The sequence below is a fragment of the Lethenteron reissneri genome, chromosome 31, assembly GCF_015708825.2.
Source record: "Lethenteron reissneri isolate LAM-NWPU_2019-01 chromosome 31, ASM1570882v1, whole genome shotgun sequence".
Classification (NCBI taxonomy): Eukaryota; Metazoa; Chordata; class Hyperoartia; order Petromyzontiformes; family Petromyzontidae; genus Lethenteron; species Lethenteron reissneri.
In genome coordinates, this window is record NC_083809.1 from 7755615 (window position 1) to 7768423 (window position 12809).

Consider the following 12809-nt stretch of genomic DNA (forward strand, 5'->3'; position numbering starts at 1 on the left):
CTGTAGCACAGAGCGGTCTAAAAATGCATTCCTCATTCATGGATCGCTGTAGATTTGTGAGACTCCCAAACTCGCTGTGCTGTCAACGAAGCCAGGAGATGGCAGTATAGCGAACGGCTTCTGAACTAATGTCCACGGACCCTGCGTACGTTTGGGATTTCTCTCAATGCTCCAGTTTCCTCCCAATTTGAAAGACACTCCTGAAAATGGAACTGGCCAAACTTAAAGTCTTGATACTTCAGAGGCTTTTGTAGATGAAGAAAATGTTTGAGTGCCCGGAGAAAACCCATGCATATGAGGGAGTAACAGTCAACACTGCCACATCAATTAAACTTCTACAAATATCAATAACATAGTACACATAACAAGGTAACGTGACGAATCAATTCATCTCTATCTTATCTGCATCTCTATCTCTTGTAATCTCACCGGGATTTGTTGTAAAACTGAAAAGAGGTAGGCCCCAAGAAAACTTTTTGGTTAATGCCCCCAATGGGATCGCACCACCAACGACCCAAACACAACAATTTGGATGTCGGTCAGTCGGTCGGTCTGTTAATTTCAGATAAGGCCCATTGCGTTTGGAAGCTCAATGGCGACACGATTTATATAGCATTTGAATACGGTTACACCAGGCGCAAGCACACGCACTCACGAAAAGCGTGAGGAATCGCAGCACGCGCTTGTGCGTGAGGATGTAGAGCGCGTTTCCTGTCACGGGGTCGACAACGGGGAGCCGGTGAATCTTGTTCTTGATGAGCGAGTTGACAGCATCGAAGAGGCTACGACAGCCGGAGAACAGAGAGAGCAGAGCAATACCAGAGAACAGAATTATTCAGTGTAGGAACAGAAACAAGATCAACAAAGTCATCACTGCTGTCGCTGCTGCTGCTGCTGCCGCTGTAACCTCAGCTGACCATATCTGCCTTCTGCCAGAAGTGAATATTTTCAAACTTTTAACATGGTTGTTTTTTGCTCTGATTTTTTGTTGCTTTCGTGTTATACTTAAGTTTCTATACTATTGCGTTTGTCATTTTGATGACCCAGGTTACTTTTGCAAATGAGACTATCCTTTAGAATTTATACTTTTTTGGTCAGATCGCAGAAGTAAAATGTGTGTCGTAAAACCACCTCCACCCGATCTCACAACAATTAACCAATTGGGTAGTCTGACGTTTTGTTGGTAGTTACAACCAGCATCATCAGGCAGTTGCGAGAATTGTGAAAATGTTCTCCAGTCTTGCGCATTAATTAGGTGGTACGATGTCATCAATGTGCACTCACAAGGGACCAGGCTGTGGCAGGAAGTGATACCTAGAGGATCATGTATTTATGTTCTTAGAAAGAGGCTACCCTTTTCTTCAACAAAATAAACCTGAAACATGACCTGGCAACACTGTGTTCATAGATTTAGCGAGTTCTGTCACCTTGGTGCGTGTTAACTTGGGCAGCCGAAGCCATTTGAAAGTCCCTGACCCTAGTAAGGAAAATACTCAGAGAACTCGCAATAGTTTTACACGTTCGTAAGTTAGTGAACACGTATTCCTCTATGCACAGAGATGTGGACAAGGGAATGAAACCCATCAGCAACTCACCTGGCGTGGGGAGGGATGTTCACCAGGGGCTTGAAGGAATCTTGGAGGTACAACTCTGTCAGAGGGCACATGGGAGGAAGGGAAAAGCCGCCGCATCACAAAATATTTTTGGAAGAGTCAAAGCGTCAATTGGGAGAAAATGCAAACACTGTTTACCCGAAAACAAATCTAAGGCCCTTTGTCAATCCACTGCTGGAGGCAGGCATCCCCCTCGCCATGTCGATCATGGAAGTTGTTTAACCATACTTCACCACGTGGGTCGTCCAGGTTGGTGATGAGGAGGCCCGGGATTGGATCAAAAAGCAAGTTAGCCAGGGAACCGATGTCGCCGAATTCGTAGCGCACGCAGTAACTACGGTGCCATGGTTCCACCCCTTACCCGAGATACAAACACCGAGTCCAACCACGAGTTTACATAGCGCCCCACAGGGCCAAGGCCTTGCGTGTCGCACGACTACCTGACCACAATGCGACGACCCAACCACGATGCCTGCGTTAGTTCAGCCCTTATGCCAACCCACTGATGGATAAGGGCCCCTGCACGCAATACAATTATGGGGGTGATCTGACCATACTTCGCCATGCTGGTTGGCGCAGGTTTGGTGAATGCGGGCAGCGTAGATGTTGGAGCACAGTAAATTACCGATGGGTTACCAACATTTGCTATGTTCAGTCACCGATGTCACCTATTCTCCCTCGTCCTCCCCACCTCCCCCCCACTGAGACCAACTGGGGTCCCCATCCTCACCTCTCCACGTCTCGATCTTGTGTTCCTCCAGCTCATAGATCTGTACCTGCACGGGAGATCGTGCGAGTGAGGGATGTGTGCGCGAAAATCCCACAAGGCTCAATCCAAAGATCATTCCCCCCAGGGTTCTGCACCTCCGATTAGCACGATTGGCTATGTACGGTGCAAAAGAAGTTCAACATACAGTACATACACCTAATCAAAGAGGTAAAAACCTGTTTGTGGTGGCACCTTGCCAGGCCACCGCCTTACGTCACCTCGTCACAGCAGCTCATCTTAACTCAAACCACCACCTCCTTGCATCATCACCTTGTTAACTCCTTAAGCCATTGCTTAGTCACAATCAGGGATAATGTAGCATTTTTGGATTAGAGAGACGGACAGTTTTAGTTAGATTGGCTTCAGTGTTTGGATTTAAAATGAGTGTTAGTGTTAAAAGCGCTAAGCTAGCACTGCTGGGATCCTGCGTTCAAATACCGGCAGCCGCCACCTGTGATCAACCCGGGTTCAAGGGTAGTGGAGTTGACTGTCTCAGCCCAGTCACCAATGACTGCACGAAAAAACACTTCACCTTCGAGTTAGTTTGTACCCTTAAATTGGTTCAATTCCAGCACTTAGAATAAAAATGATGGGTTCGACTGTCATGTCGATGGACTATTAGTGTTGAAAACAGGCCGGTGGTAATTCAGGCGCTGCTTCGTGGTGTGGGATAAGACGTCATTTTCAACGGATCTAAAACATAGATCTGCAATATTTGCTTCTGCAGACCATTCTATAATGAAAAATGGTGTTGCGCTGCACCGTTACCGCGAGAATTACAAGTTAAAGTATTTGCGCACGGTAGGAAACAGGAACTCCCGTAGAATAAACACACAGAACTACACTGTGCTAAATCTCTCGCCCAAAAAAGCCACTCGCTGTACTGCATCCAACAACATTCATCAACCGCTTTGCCTTTTAAGTTGATCATCTCACACACACACAAACATCATAATCACAGCATTCACTTAGAACTGCGAGTTCATCCAAGCAACCCAGCAGCCAAGAGCCCCAGGGTTTAACAAAGACAATGCATTCCCACCTGAGAGTACATTTTCAGCATTAAACAAACGTCCAAGAGATCAAAATCCATCTCGGGTTTGCCCATTCAACAGGAGCATGCCCAACCCGTCACCGCGTAGGGATTCTCCGCCCTTGTGCTGGGAGCTCCCTCCTCTTCAGCAATCGAACTGAAGCTCCCAGCACGTGCCGCGAAACGTCGGACATCGCGCTGAACGACAATGCGCGGTTTACGACCCCCCCCTCCCCGCCACATCGCAAAGCTCTCGTCAACTTTGTCGCCAACTTGACGTTTTTGCGACGGAGAACTTTCCGAGAAAAGGAATTTGTATGAAAATAAACAAGGGTGAAAGCATTTTCCAGCACTGTTTATTGCGCAATAAGGCTTTATAATTACTCTTCCAATTTCTAAATGGGATTTATTTCATTTTTTTTATTACCTCCATTTAAGTTTTATTTTGGTTCTGGCTAATAATTTCTTAAGTCTGCACGGCAAACTCTGACCCAATTTGGACCGAGTACATGTCTGGCCTTGTTTAAAATCACAACAGTACTAATGTTACTGTCGTGTATATACACACAGTGCACATGTATGCACGCACGCAAGTACATTCTAAACATATGCAGAAGATGCATAGGCATCCATGCGCACGACTGTATATGTGTACGTGGGTCTCAAGGGCAGAGTTCAAACCCTGGTTGGTGACTGACTGGGCCCGTCTATGAAATGAATGCCGACTGTGGGGAAGTCAACAGTGGTTCTCCTACGGAGAGACTCGCTCTATCATCAGAGTGGGGAATGTCCACCACTGTCTCAGGGTAGTAAACAGGAGGAGGAAGCACCGCCTTCTTCATGCTCGTTTGAGCAAGAAAGTCACCGACTTTTTTTCTTTTCTAATGTGAACCCAATTACACACGTGCGCATTTTTTCAATTTAGCAATATGGATAAAGTTAAGAATTCCAGAAGAGCCCAATGAGCGGACACAGCGATATTAATAAACAAATCTACACATCCTTCATTCAGCAAGGATGCTGGTGCCTGTAGAGGGCAGTGCAAGATTGTAACAGGTTATCATCTATAATACTGGGGTTTTTTGGGTTAGATCGTGTAAATATGTGTCATTAAACCCGCCCCCGATTATTAATTATGGATGATATTGGTCGCGAAAGCCTGCGTGTTGAACAGGCGATCTGTGTGCCCCAGGCTTGCCTTCTCTCGGGGGTCACTCCCGGTTTATTTCCACATGCCGTTTTAGCAAAATATCCATAAAGGAAAAGCATTCATGAGCCATAATCTTGCGGGCAGGACCCTCATGGGGAAGAAAATGGTCACGAGGAGTGAGGATTAGTGATGCATTCCTGCGTAAATATTTAGAAGGAATGTGACCATCTTAAAGGCCTTACCAGTGGAGACTTGTAATATCTGTGAAGGATGTTGATGAAGTCTGTTATAGTCAGCATTCCTGCAAAACAAATCAGTTCAAGTATCCTGAATGAGCAATAAAAGAGGCCTTTGAAATCCAGAATGTATTTCAAAGCGATACCTGAGAATCTGTGTTCATAGAGACACTATAAAATGTCTTTTATCGCTTGTATTTCATTTTAGGTAGAGGGATGACGTAACGGTTAGCGCATAGCACAATGAACTTGGCAAACAGACTTCTAATCCCAACCAGGGCTAACATCACTGGCGAGTGATACTTAGACCACAGTGACGAACGCTGCCAAGTATGGTCAAAACCACAATGACTGAGGAGGCACGGGCAGGCCTTAATTCAGCAGTGGATTGACAAAGTGCTGTACACTTTTCAGACCTTATTCTTATAAAAGCAAGACACGTAATGGTTTTGTCGCAGGATCTTTTGACATCCACTTGCCACGCTGGTAGACAACATTATAACGCACAATAGGCAAGTTACATACCGAGAGCTGATGAGATCGGGCGCGGTGTGTGGGCGATCTGGTCATGGGCAGCAGATTGATACATCTTTAGTGCAGAGATACAGGTGGTGTGCTCTCACCCACGAAGGCCTGCCTGTGATTGTCCCACAATGGTGCAGCCCTCACTCCATTGGCCACCAGGGCAAAAAAGGCTTTTTTGACCTGAGCACAAACACACAAAGACAAAGATTTCCCCCCCGGTATAGCCTTAACAGACTGTTGGGGCATTGCTGTTAGTAAGCACCGATGAAAGGCCCACGAGGGGGTGGGTGGCCAGCACTACGCCCACACACACATGCCCACGTACGTATAAAGGCCCCCCCACACACACACACACTGTACATTCACAAACACACAAAAATACAACCATGTGCCATTTAGTATTTACAGACTGTTGGGGCATGTGCTGTTAGCAAAGATCTTTTAAGTTAGGCATGGCGAGAGAGGCGGGTGGTGTGACCAGCACCACCCCCCGGCTGCCTTTGTGTTCCCCAGTGCTGATGTTTACACACCACACCAGGTACTCATTTGAGTCTGAGTCAACTTAGCGCACACCCGAGACAAGTTCTAATACCAATTGCTGTGACTGGGAACGTAAGTTTCCAAGTTGTTAGCGCACGTATCCACGCAAACATACGCGCAGCCATCATTCGCCACTAATTTGTAGTGCTTGTACCGGGCTAGGTGCACTGGGAGGTCGCGTTCACATTAAGTAGATGACGTGGAAAGTGAAGGCTCGCGCTGGCAGGAGGGTCATGGTGATGAGCCAGCGGTTACGAGTTCACAAGCAGGGTCACAGCGATGACGGGCAGATGCACCGACATGCTCTAACCGCTGTCTCAATTTGCCAAATTTCATTCACATGACGCTCAGCTGCTCATTGTTGTAAGCAGTCACTTAGGGCTGTGTTTAGCGGTGGAGCTGGAGTTTTATGTTTACGGACAGAAGTACGGTTAGGGCTCCGGTTGGGATGCCTTACCTGCAGCGAGACGTCAAACACCACGAGCTTGGAGCTGGTTGGGATGATGTCGTAACATCTGTGCGCCTTCATGAAGCGCGTGTAAACCGTGTCTTCTGAATCCTCTGCGCAGAGATATGTGGCGGCAAACGGAGTGTGAACGTCAGTTGCATTCGTGCATTTCATTTAACATCCATCAGCTTTTACACATTTATTTTTGGTCTACGTGCTAAAATGATATCCCGTCACTCATAACCAGGGTTGCTGCCACAGTGGTGTGGCAGTTGGCACACCGAGCTTGCAATCATAGAGATCGCCTCCAATTCTGTCTCCCAGCCACGGCAGTTAAACAAAAATTGGTGGCAAGTTTCTTAAAACGCCCCCACCACTGCATCTGTCCACACAGCTGTAGAAGTGGGTACACGGCACAGTCAGACGATCGGCAGGTCGCGTGCGGTGGGGTAAAGTGTGGGTACTCCCATCTCTCCATGTTGTCTCACCAGCGTGGAAGAGTAGGCCAAATACCCTCTAGAGCCCCCTCTGGCTATATATGTGCAAAATTCAGCTTTCTGGTGCTTCTGGAACATCATTAGAATGGACGTCAATCGCTCACAAAATTGCGATCATCTCTAAGAGTGAGATTACTATCATAAGATTAAAATACTATCATGTCATAAAGTGACAGGAAACCCCTGTTGGAGCTGTAACAGTCAACAGTTTCAGGTGTCAGGTAACTGCCCCAGAAGCTGACACCACACAATTCCATCCATAAAGATCTCTTTTACAAATGTTTACAATGAGACTTTCTCACCCTCACATCAGTTGCCTGATATTCACAGCCCACTGCGAGTGGCTGGTTATATGCCAATTACCCGATGCGTTATCACAGTTTTTTCTGTGGAGTTAAACCAGGCCAAATCAAGTAAAAAAATAACTAATTTAATAAACAGGGGCATATTGTGCTTGAGTGCAGTCATCGGTGACTGGGATGAGAATCTGGTATGATAACGGGGAGGCTGTGCGGATTGAAACCCACGATCTCAGCCATAATACGGGCTCAGTGCTCTGACCAAAGACAAAGATCCCCCGTATAGCCCTAATAGACTGTTGGGGCAAGTGCTGTTAGCGAGCAACACCTATGAAAGCTTGCACGGCACACAAGAGGGGGTGGGGTCGCCAGCACCACACGCAGCCGCACCAGGTACTCATTTGAGGCCGAGTCGACCGAGGGGAGGCCCATAACCGGTTCAGATAATCGTCACTGATGTTGGCCGTGAGCAGGGAATCGAACTCGGGTCACCAGGTTTGTAGCCAGCGCCGTGGTGCTCTGACCACGGCCATTATCAGATCCACGAGCTCTTATTCCGATACTATTTGTCCACGTTACGCCAGGTCTTGCTTGTAAAAGAAATGCGCACACGTGTGGTCATTTCAACCAGCAGTGGATTAACACGGCATAAGCACCCCAAACCTCCCCCCCCCGCATGCCACGCGGGTTGTGGGGGTGATTTGACCATACTTCACTCACACTGGTCAGTGAGGTGAAGGTAGATTGGGAGTGCATATGTGGGGCCATAGAAGTACAATGCAACAGTGGCGTTTGCTACAGTGCCCCTCTGCTGCCCATCACACAGCCCCATAGCAGCCTAGATGGATGTCTGTCATGCAGAGCAAAGGAAATATGTTACCGAATTCAACTCTAGCCTAGTTTCCTATTTTAAAGGGTGACCCATTCAATAGATTAATCTATTAAAATAAAAACATTTATTTACCCAGAAAAGCCTCATGGAATCCATAGAGTATATATATATATTTTATGACGTGACCTGTTCGAGATATTTGACCAACCGTTGAATAAATATGTTTTGCAGTGTAAAAAAAAACACATGAACAACTGGGAGAAAACCCGACATATAGGAGAGACAGTGGAGTGGTCTCCAGGCGTTCGGCAAACCAAGAGAAGGGCCCAACACCAGAAGGTGGTGGAGGCCGTGAGGACAGATCCTGGCAGGTCACCGTGTGTCTACTGTGCAGCAGCAGCAGCTGTGGTATCTGGCAGAGGGTGGAAAACGCTGGAAAGGAGCGGTGGTGCAGCGCTGGTGGCATCAACGGCTCTGGCCATGGACTCAAAAATTACATAGAGATAGGTCATCAACCCAACTCTGTGTACTGCCACATACTACCCACGTAGCGCTACGGGTTGGGCATCTCGTGCAATCGGTCCTGGTGCGATCTGCTAACCACACTTCGAAGGCCAAAATTTACTTCCATTAAAAACATTCATAATAAAACACAATTCTTTTATGGCACAATACAATGGAAAAGTTGTCAAACGTAGGAGAAATATGCATTGCCGAGTTAAATATGCCATTACTATACATAGGGCATACGAAGAGGAACACGTGGATTAGGGTTTGAGACAACATATTGACCGTCAAGAAAAATAATTGGCAATGGGCAGGACACGTCGCAGGAAGGGATCATAGCCGGGTGGTTGAGCAGAATGACAGAATCACAGCCAAAGGAGAGAACATGTCTGAGACTCTGTCCACCGTGGAGATGGAGTGGTCAAAATAATCTCACGTGTAATTACTAGATGGATTGTTGCACTCGAATATGGTGAGAGATGGTGACAGCTTGGGGGATGCCATAATCCAGCAGTGGATTATCATAGCTCATGATGATGTAGGATAGTATATCAATTATCTAGACAGCTGGCACCGTGGTAGAGTGCTCAGCACAACTGCTAAGCCCCGAGTTCAAATTCCAGTCAGATGGACCAGGGGTCATTCAAAGGAACACCACTTGGTGGAATATCACCAACATCAATATTATGGATAAACTGGCCTCTGCCATAAGAAAGTGGAATTTCCTAATGTAGCTCGGAGCACCAGCATACCCTCACATTTGAGCATTGATCGTGGTGCAATATATCTGAAAAGAGGCCAAGCTGATGAAATACAAGTATCTATAAAAAGTAAATCAACATATAGATCAATAACTGTAATCAATTAAGTGCTCGTAAGAGTGTGTGGTGCATAGGTCAGCGTGATAATTCAAGCTCGGGTGGTTGTAATAGTTAAATCGTAACGCAATATAACCGCACAGAGTTTTGAAGTGGGGGGGGGGGGGGACAAGGCAGCCACACTATGCGGTTGATGGCATTTCCCCTACGAGCAGTTATCATTTTTCAAAGCTTGATTCGCGCTTGAGCACCGCTGCCAATGCAGTCGCCAAATTATTTTAGCCGTTGATTTTCACTCTCAAGAAGGGACCAGACTGACAATGTTAATGATGCAATTGTGTGTTGTAAGGCAACCGACAATCACAGTATTTATTTATACCAGAAGAATTCGCTGAGCTATAATGCTCTTTCTCACAGATGTCCGGTAGACCAAGGAATGGAACACATCTGAGAGGACATCCACCACAGAGATGAAACGATGAAATCGGCTCGCGTGCAAGGTGCCGGGTGGGATCATGAGAGATGGCGGTGGCTTGGGGAGGGGCCTTCATCCAGCAGTGGACTGACCATGGCTGATTGATAATGATGGCAATATTAATGATGGATGTGGTGATTTTTTTTGCTATTTGTAGTTGCGCACGACTGCCAACACAGATCTCTTTCTTCTTTTATAAACAGACTTTGATCATCACTCGAATTAGTTTGGTTCTGTACGACTTGTATTTCTAGTGAACTCTAAATAGACCATAACAATAGCCCCAAGCGTATTCTTTGACTTTTGGAAATTTGCAGTGCACCCCGAGGAGGTTAACAGTGTCTTAGATTGGTTGTTCCAGTCTTGGCCAGCATCTTGATAAGCGGCTGTTACAATAGAGGGCAATAACGCTGAGTTTTACGAATCATCAACGTGTTTATGCCTGCCTTTACCTTTTTACATTTGAGAAATGCATCTGAGGAATTCTACCCGTACAATACGGTTAAGATAAGTGCACTTGTAAGGGTGCAGCAACGAATGGCAGTATAGCAAGCAGGTTTGCTGGCCTACGTATGGTGAGTATTACCCATTGTCCGCCTGGGTTTCCTCTGGGCACTTCAAATAACTCTCATATTTCAAAAAGGACTCCATAAAGAATTCGCCAAACATCAGAAGTAATTCTGGGACATCACCTTCCGGAGGCTATTTGCTGACACAAGGTTGCTTTTGAGAGCACCAAATGGTAATTGATTTATCTCGTTACCCGATGCCAACAGCACGACCGTAATACCACTTTGGGATTTTAAAAAAACGTAGCGTTATTAAGCCTTGGGTTTCGTCTCAAGATCGTGCTCAGGGAAGAAGTAAAGGCACTTACCGTCCCCGTAAAGGTCGAGTTTATCCAGCATGCCGTCTGCCAGCGAGGAGACCTGTAAAGACAAATACATGCACACACAGACACAATGGTCGGTTAGCCTTGTACAGAGTATATAGCATGAACTCTCAACGAACGACAATATGCGAGGGGTGTGTGATGTTGGACATCAACTCGCACACTCCGCCGTCTTTGACTCTCCAAACATTTGCCAATGATGGAAAACAAATACTAAACTATTAAACTACTTTATATCTTATCAGGTAGGGTCAACCGAGCTATTTAGCTCTTTTTCAGAAGTGACCTGGCCACAAATTATAGCTAAAACGAATTGGAATTACAGTATACCGTGCAAATTTATCTCCGCCAAATATTCTAAAATACATGTGGAAGTGTAGGCACGCACAAGAGGGACTGTTTACAGATACAGACATAGAGCCGGGGCCACCACAACCCAGGACCCCAGTGACAAAATATTTGTTCTCCCAGTTTGCCATGTGTGTATATAAGGCTTGTCCAAGCACAAACACAAAGATCACCCCCCTACCCCATGGAGCCTACACAAATTGTTGGAGCGAGTGCTGTGAGCGAGCACTCATGATGGCCGGCGCAGCGCCACGAGGGGCCAGCACCACACCCGGCTGCCTTCGTCTTCCCAGTGCTGATGTTTGCACACAGCACAAGACACTCCGCACCTCCGATTAGCACGGCTGGCTACGTACGGTGCTATATGGGAGGCCCAGGACCGCTTCAAGTAGCCACCTCTGATATTATTCGTGGCCTGGAATGGAACTCATCAAAGTCGAGCAATGAATCACTTCACTAATTTGCAGGGAGCATACACAATATCTCCTGTATGGCCTTAACAGAGGCTGTTGAGGCAAGTGCTGTTAACGAGCACCTGTGAAGCCCAGCACAGCACACAAGGGGGTGGGTGGCCAGCACCACGCCTACACACCGACACGCACATGCCGACATACGTAGAGAAACAAAGATGCACCCCCCCCCCCCCCAGTACCACACTTAGCCACCTTTGTCTACACATTGCACCAGATATTGAGTTGAGGCTGAGTCGATCTAGGGGAACCCAAAAACCGGTTCAAATAATCGTCACTGGCATTGGCCATGGAGCTGCAATCGAACTCGGGATTACCGAGTTCATAGCGCAAAGCGCTAGCCATGATACTATACACACACACGTCCAAATACAAACTATCACATTCACTTTTGGCTCTCAATGAGCGAGGGTTGTGTGCGTGTGTGTTTGTGCAGTGAATACCATCCTCCTACTAGCTAGCACTCGACAAACAAACACGGCCTTCACAAACAGCGGGCAGCATTGTTTATTATTTGTTCAGCCCAACCCTGAAGGGCCAAGACCGCTTCTATCCCCCCTCTCTCTACCAGCTGGGAGTGACTCATTTCAGAAGCGATCAACCAACCACCACCTCCTGGACTGCCTCTGGGGTTTCACGTGATTCGGAGTTGCGATTCAATTCAGGTAGAGTATCCTGTCATGGCCGATGTGTCCAACCTCCCGACAAGGAGAAGTGCTGCCCTCTACTGTGTGGAGCTGGGATTACGTTTCTCTGACATGGGACATCCAACGTAGAAGTAAGAAAATTAACCCGTAAAAACAAAGTTTTTCACTATAAATCCTTAATATGCGTGGCGGCTAGAGTCCTCTCGTCCTCTGGCTTGAGATGGCTGCCACTTATGGGTCAGGATGATTGCCTGGCACCATTAAGCAATTGGTAATTAAATATAAAAAAAAATTCCTAAAAAGTGTAAAATTTTTGTAAAAAATTTTTTACGAAAATTTATTGTCACGCACAACGAGTCTGTGTGGAAAATGTCAGCTCGTTTGGATCACGGGAAGTGGTTTAAAAAACGACCGAAAGATTTGCACGGTTGTAAGCGCGCAAGCAAGCAAGTGAACTTAATATAAAGGATTTAAAAAGATTGCATGCAGTAGAAGACCTGATGATGCTGGCAGTGATGAGAAGGAAACTGGGCACTATTTGGACGCACCGATAGGATGGACAACAACAGGAACATTTAAAGTGTTGCTGTTCGGAAGCGGAAAGAGAGGAAGACTTCACAGAGAATGTCCCGGCGAGGACAGAAGGAATTGGTGCCAGCAAGTCGTGGCACTACCTGAGCATATTGGCACAAGACACAGAAGAGTGGAAA

The 12809-nt window shown here is 46.6% G+C and overlaps 1 pseudogene; it reads right to left on the reverse strand.

Moving 5' to 3' along the window:
* LOC133349746 (5'-AMP-activated protein kinase subunit gamma-1-like) overlaps positions 1 to 12809 on the reverse strand; it is a 124668-nt pseudogene that overhangs the window by 9872 nt on the left and 101987 nt on the right.